Source organism: Parasteatoda tepidariorum, chromosome 8 (genome assembly GCF_043381705.1).
Source record: "Parasteatoda tepidariorum isolate YZ-2023 chromosome 8, CAS_Ptep_4.0, whole genome shotgun sequence".
In the NCBI taxonomy this organism is placed as follows: Eukaryota; Metazoa; Arthropoda; class Arachnida; order Araneae; family Theridiidae; genus Parasteatoda; species Parasteatoda tepidariorum.
The window spans coordinates 32216437-32223077 of NC_092211.1; the positions used below are offsets into that span (position 1 = coordinate 32216437).

The 6641-nt window shown below is 29.1% G+C and overlaps 1 long non-coding RNA gene across 1 annotated transcript; it reads right to left on the bottom strand.

The window, feature by feature from the left end:
• Positions 1 to 3328: 3328 nt before the first annotated feature.
• Positions 3329 to 6321, bottom strand: LOC139426255 (uncharacterized). The gene is made up of 2 exons (XR_011637496.1): positions 5853 to 6321; positions 3329 to 3687 (listed from the first exon to the last, which is right to left on the bottom strand). It is a non-coding gene; the product is annotated as an uncharacterized lncRNA (long non-coding RNA).
• Between the last annotated feature and the right edge of the window lie 320 nt (positions 6322 to 6641).

The following is a 6641-nucleotide window of genomic DNA, read 5'->3' on the forward strand; positions in this document are numbered from 1 at the left end:
AGAAACCCATTCTATATATATATATATATACAGGGGTGGACGAAATGATAGAAACACATCTGCACTAATACATTTTTTCATATTGCTCCCGAAGTAGTTAACGAATTATTTTATAACAAAAGTGTTTAGATCATGCGTCTCATATATATCAGTGAAGTTGAAAACTCTTAGAGGTTTGAGGAATCGCCAATAAATTACAAACAGAAAATAGTATTTTTTTACACCCTATGTAAAATTCCCTACCCTATGTACCCTACTTAATAATAGATTTGTAACTTATGACAGTTATTATATGCAATAATTACCAAAAAATTTCGTAAGCTTAACTTAAATATTTATAAAAATATGAGCGTTTTCACAAAAAAAAATTGTTTTACGTTTTTTTTTCTTTTTTTTTTGCTATAACTGTAAAAACATTTAATAAAATTAAACAAAATTTTTAGAGCAATTTAAAATTAATTATAACATTTATGCTTTAAAATTTGAGAAAAATTCGTTTAAAACTGTTTAAGATACGAAGTAGTTATTTTATATTGTGCATGCGTGGAAAAATTAAAAAATAAAATTTTGAAGTGAATCATATTTGGCAACTAATAAAAAAACGTCCGATTTGAATATCTGAACAATTTAAAAGGTTTTATGCAATTTTCTAAGTAGTTTCCATATTTTATAAAAGATTGCTCAAAATATAAGGGGTTTAACACGTATTTCACTATTAAACGAGATTTATTAAAAATGACACCGGCATAGTTGAGAATCATCCCTCATAAATTTATCCTTTTTTTCGCCTGTTATCTATCTTTATTAAATCACTTTTTGATCTACGTTTATTGCGAGGTATTGTAATTTTTTTATTAAATTCTGTGTAATGATACACAATAATAATTGTGGAAAACTTCTTATCATTTTCAGCTTTCTTTTAAAATGTGCAAAAACTACTTTGAAAATTGCTTCAAACTTTTTCAATTTTTAAGATGTTAAAATCGTACTTTTTCATTAATTGTCAAATACGATTCATAACAAAATTAAGAAACAAAATTTCAATTTTTCCTGCTCATGCACAATATTAAAGAACCACTTTATCTACTCTGCCCAGTTTTAAACGAATTTTTCCTCAAATTTTGAAGCCAGAGTTTTGTAATTAATTTTTAGTTGCTTTAAAAATTTTGTTTAATTGTATTAAATTTTTTAAAGTTATAGCAAAAGAACGTAAGACTAAAAAAATTAATTTCTTAAAAAAATTTTCATATCTTCATAAATATTTAAGCTAGGCGTAAGAAAGTTTGTGTAATTGTTACATATAATTACCAAAATAACTATCACAAGATATAAATTTAATATTTGTATCGTGTTTTTGCAAAAAAATGTGTTCAACTTATTTCAAAATATCAGATACTATACTTTGAAATATATACTTAAAATATCAGATCACTTCATATTTAGATAATAAGATTTGAAAAAAAGTACTTGATAAAAAAGTACTTGAAAAAACTTATACAAATACTGCCCCTTACCGTGGAGAACGTGAAGTACGGTCGGGAACAAGGTGTAAATATATTTATGAAATATTGCCATATTTTAGTTCAGAAGTATTGAATATATTAACATGAACATTAGTAGCTATTTGCATCTAAATCAAATTTATATATTAGGGAGACCGGAAAGTAACGTCATTTCGGTGCATTTCATATTTGCTATCAAGATTTTATTTTTAATCAATAATGCATCGTTAACAGCAATGTCGGATCGAAGATGAATCGAAATGGATCGAAAAAAATCCATTGGTTTTTCAGACTAACGAATAATTTATGCCCCGAAACGACATTAGTTTTCGATCTTCCCTAATATGTTTAGTGTTGTAACAGTAAAAGAAAGAGTTTGTGTGTCTGTGTATCTTTTGTATAATCCATTTATGTTAGGGTCTTGAAATATGGACAACTGATGCAAGGAACAATTTTAGCCCTTGATATTAAAGATTATAAAAAAAATTCAATTAGTTAAATCGAGATTGTCGTGAGCAAACTGGATTCTTCTAATAGGTTTAATACTAAGCACTGTTACAAATTAAACTACAGACTACAATTGTGCTTTTTTTTTCAATTACTTAAAAGCTAGCAAACATAAGTGATGTTTTGCTAGGTTACAACTTTTTTAAGCAAAATTAATTTCACTGGAAGCTTATTCCATGTTCTTTAATGATTATTTGTTTATGATTCTTTGTCAGGTAATATCGGGAAGAATCAACGTAGATAGCATGTCCGTGACATGCTTTGGAATTAATACTTTAACTGGGTTAAGCACATTCACAAACACTTGTTATTTTCTTCCCTGTAGACATTTGATAAAATAGCCTGAAATCACGCCCTAAAATATCATATGATCTGACGTCATAGGACTCAACCTCAGTGACGTGCACAGAGAGGTTGAGGACAAGGAGATTATAAGCCCACAGATCCATTGACTAACTAAAGAATTTAAAACTTCAAATCGATTATTGTTATTTTATTACGTAATCAAATTATTTTAACAGGGAAGTATTTGACTCTTGGAAAACATACTATGAAGATTAATAATACTAGTGGGCTGCCCCATGCTCGCTAACGCTCGCCAACCCCCGAATATTGCTACGCAATCTTATATGGTTTGCTTCGCAAACCAAGCTCGCTTCGCTCACTATTAACTTAAGTACGTTGCAAATGCACAAAATTCTAAGAATTCAAAACAATCATTCAAATCCATATAGAAACTTTTTTTTTAAAAAACATTTACATCTTTTTAGTAAATACTACGTCATTAAAATAAATTTGAATTCAAATAAATGACGTGTAATTCGTTAAACCTATTAGAAATGTGCTGTAGTATAATTCGTGATATAAATCAAAAATCCTCAAATAAATTCGTAATATATAAATTCGTGAAAAAAAAGCGCTTTCGACAAAATGCTAAANTCGTGAAAAAAAGCGCTTTCGACAAAATACTAAAATAGAGATCTACCGACAAAGACTACTCACTTCTGCCTAGCTTAATGGTATGAGATTGACGCAGCTGATTGGCGAATTTCGGAAGAGATCAAATTTGGTGAAAATGCTCTATCTGGTTATTTCAGTTTCCGTTTTTAAGAGCGCTATATGTTGAGCCACCACAACTAGATTTGGCATGTGACATTTTCAGCGACAATCATTGGTCGATTTTTCTAGCGTTGCCATTCGGGGAGTTGCAATGACGGCTTTTTTTGTCGCTGTGTAAGAGAAATATATATAGAGATGATTTTCAATTCAATTGAACAACGAGGTTTTAGGGCGTTAGTAAACTGAAGAAAAAATTCCAATGAAACTGAAATGTTTTGAATTTATTTGAAATTGCTTTAAATTGTTGTTCTTTTTACATTTTTCTGCTATTATTTTTTGAAAATTTTGTCGGGTAGCCTGAATTTATTGCATTATTCTAGGCAGAACGGAGGGTTTTCTGATGTTTCCAGGAAGCACTTGGACTTGGCAGAAAGATTTGGTAATCTCTTTGAATAGAAACCCATTCTGCACACAGGGCTGCTGGAGCATTTTCCTGCAGTAAAATCTTCGTAACTGTCGCAGATGCGTCCTAGAAATTTGCAGGTTTTGTTGAAACTGGCAATATAGTAGATGTAAGCCATCTCGTGGTTGCAACTAATCTGTCTACTTAGTGATTTAACTGAAAATTTAAAAATGTTATCTCAATAAGTTATCAATATTTTATAAAAACAAATTTTACTATAAATAAATCTTGTAAAATATACCACATCAGAAAATATGTTTTTTCTTAATTTACATGGCAAAAAATTCCGGGTCGAATTCCGGTAAAAAGTACTGACACCTTGCGTGCAGCATCCGTAAAATCCATTTTTACTGTAAAACTTTATACCTAAATATTTATTTAATTACAGTGATTCAGTGGTTTTTAGTACATATTACATTAAAACTACAGTATTTCAGAATTTTTCTTTAGTTTTAGGGTGAAAAGTCGATGTTCAGTGTGACAGTACTTTTCACTGTAATTTAATCCGGAGTTTTTTTCAATGTAATGTAAGCAATCTCTAATAGATACGCGCATTAAAGCAGTTACGGAAATTCAGAGCAAAAATCTTGTTGTAAGTTCATACACAAAAATAGCCTTTTTAGCACATCAAATTTCAACTTTATAGTTGCATTCCTGTAGCCCGTAGAGCGGCTCGCACTATATTTTTTCTTACACTTTAATTTTTAGATGCATTTCGGTTGCTTTTCATTCATCATTGCTTTTTTTATAAGGGAAAATTCGATAAAACAGATTATTTTTATTTATAATATGAAGAATTATAATTTTAAAAAGCTATATATTATGCTAATCGTTACGAAATGAAATACCTTGATTTTAAATCTAGGTAACATTTCATTTCAGTATGTAGAGTTGAAAAATAATAAACCCTCCTTGAGAAAAAAATAATCTCATAAAAACTGGGAATACAGAATATGCGACTCGATAAGCAGTAATAAATGAGAAGAAATTTTACTTGTTAACAATCCATAAATATAACCTTCAGAGCATATACACACTGCTTGACAATTGCAAAGGAACAATTACATTTTCCGGAATAATTATTAATAGGCGTTGATTGAGGAACTGAAACTAAGTATATATTTAGCAGAAGCAATGTGCATTTATTATTAGGCAAAATAGTTTAGATATCAACTTGCCAAAAAATAATAAAATTAAAAATATAAAAGATACTCATTGGATGATTTCAAACAGCCACGAAAAATTGATCTTACCAGAATGAAACTATAATTAGTACCTCAGTAAGATATATGATTACCTCGGACACTAATGCACATTTTGCATCTTTTATTTATGTAGTCCATTAAATTTTACTCCACGCTTCCTCTTTAAGACTGGAGTCAAATAATAGTGATCTTGTCTTATCTAGGAGACTGCGATTCAAGCGTTCAGCCTTGTCGCTTAATTGAAGAGAATATGGAATGGAACAATCTAGAATAATTCCCCTTGATTTGTTCTAGTTTTTAAATTCGTTTGAAATATATTCCTCTCCATTATCACAGCAAATTTTTAACACTCAACAACCACTTTGCTTCCACTTCCTTAACCTAGTTCTTCAAATTTCTTGTTTCCTCAAATTTATTTTTAATTGGATAAACCATCACAAAATGTGTGAAATCATCAAAAAATGTTTCAAAATATTTCTTCATTTCCCATGTGTTACGTTCTACTGGTCCACAAACATCAATGTGTATTAAATCTAATCACCTAGTTTTTTAATACCCCACTTAAAAATTTAAGTCTAGTTTGTTTGCATGTTTTTTTCGCAAAGATTGAAACATTCTAAATATTCTTAATTTCATCAGTTCTAAAATTCACCCATGTTGAATGACTTACTAATTTCTTCATAATGTGTTCACAGTGTTTAAATGTCCAAGTTTTCTATGCCGTGAATTTTCATTATTTTCTTCACGGGTGACAAATGCATTTTTCTTTCATTTAATTGGGTATATTATAGCCTACGTTACAGGTCGTGTTATTCCTACTAAATTTAACTAGTAAACAACCTGATTTCTAGCAACAAAGTAAACATTTAACGAAGTGTGTTGTTATAAGTCGCTACTCGTCAGGTTGGAAATATATTAGTCTAGTTCCTTTTGAAATAATTTATTTTGTTGTTTTATCTAAGTTTATGAATTTAGTAAACATATTTAAAACTCAGCTTATTAATTAAACTAAAAGGTAATGAAAGGTTTTAAGAAATATATANGTAGTTGCGTTTTTTTCATATTATACCCGATTCATTAATTAAACTTCATACAATTCAGAATTATTATTCTTACCTTCTTGAAAAACTTTTCCTTCTTTAGAAATTTACACGTTATCTTTAACAAATTTTTCTAAACCATCATTTTTTGTTAGGGCATGCACCGACAAAAATTTTTTACTCAAATCTGAAACATACAATACATTTTTCAAAATTTACTTTACAGATTCAATAGATCCTTTGCATTCAGATTTCATAACTGCTTCGCCAAACCAATTTTTGTCAAAATATTTTCAGGCTTTTTTAAGGCACTATTACTGTTCACCATATGAGAAGAAGATCCAGATGCTAAGAGACTCCAGAAAGTGCAATATTTTGTCGTTCGCTTCTAAAAAAGTACTACTTAACTAAAATAAAATTATTCTGACTCCATTTTTACAAGAAACACGAAACATAACACTTTATTTTAACGCAAAAATTTGTTCGTTAATATCACCATAGCAACCGACGATACAAACTCTAACTTACAGCTTACATGTACTCAAATAACAAATAAATTAAAATCTAGCTTACAACTTACATATACTCAAATAGCAAATAAATAAAATCTAGTACTTCTAACACCAGAATCAACTATCCAAACTTCTGAAAAATTAGAGCATTTACTTAAAGTTAAAAACGATAGAGCTTGATCGTGCTTCGTGCTGATTTTACGAAAATAACAATCTTTATCAAAGCGATTACACTTGAAACATTTTTTTTTTCCTTAAACGAAGTTATTTGACTTTTAAATTTGCATTATTTAGAAAAATTATCAGTACTATTACATTTAAAATATCTTTTAACTTCCGTTTTAAAAGCAAAC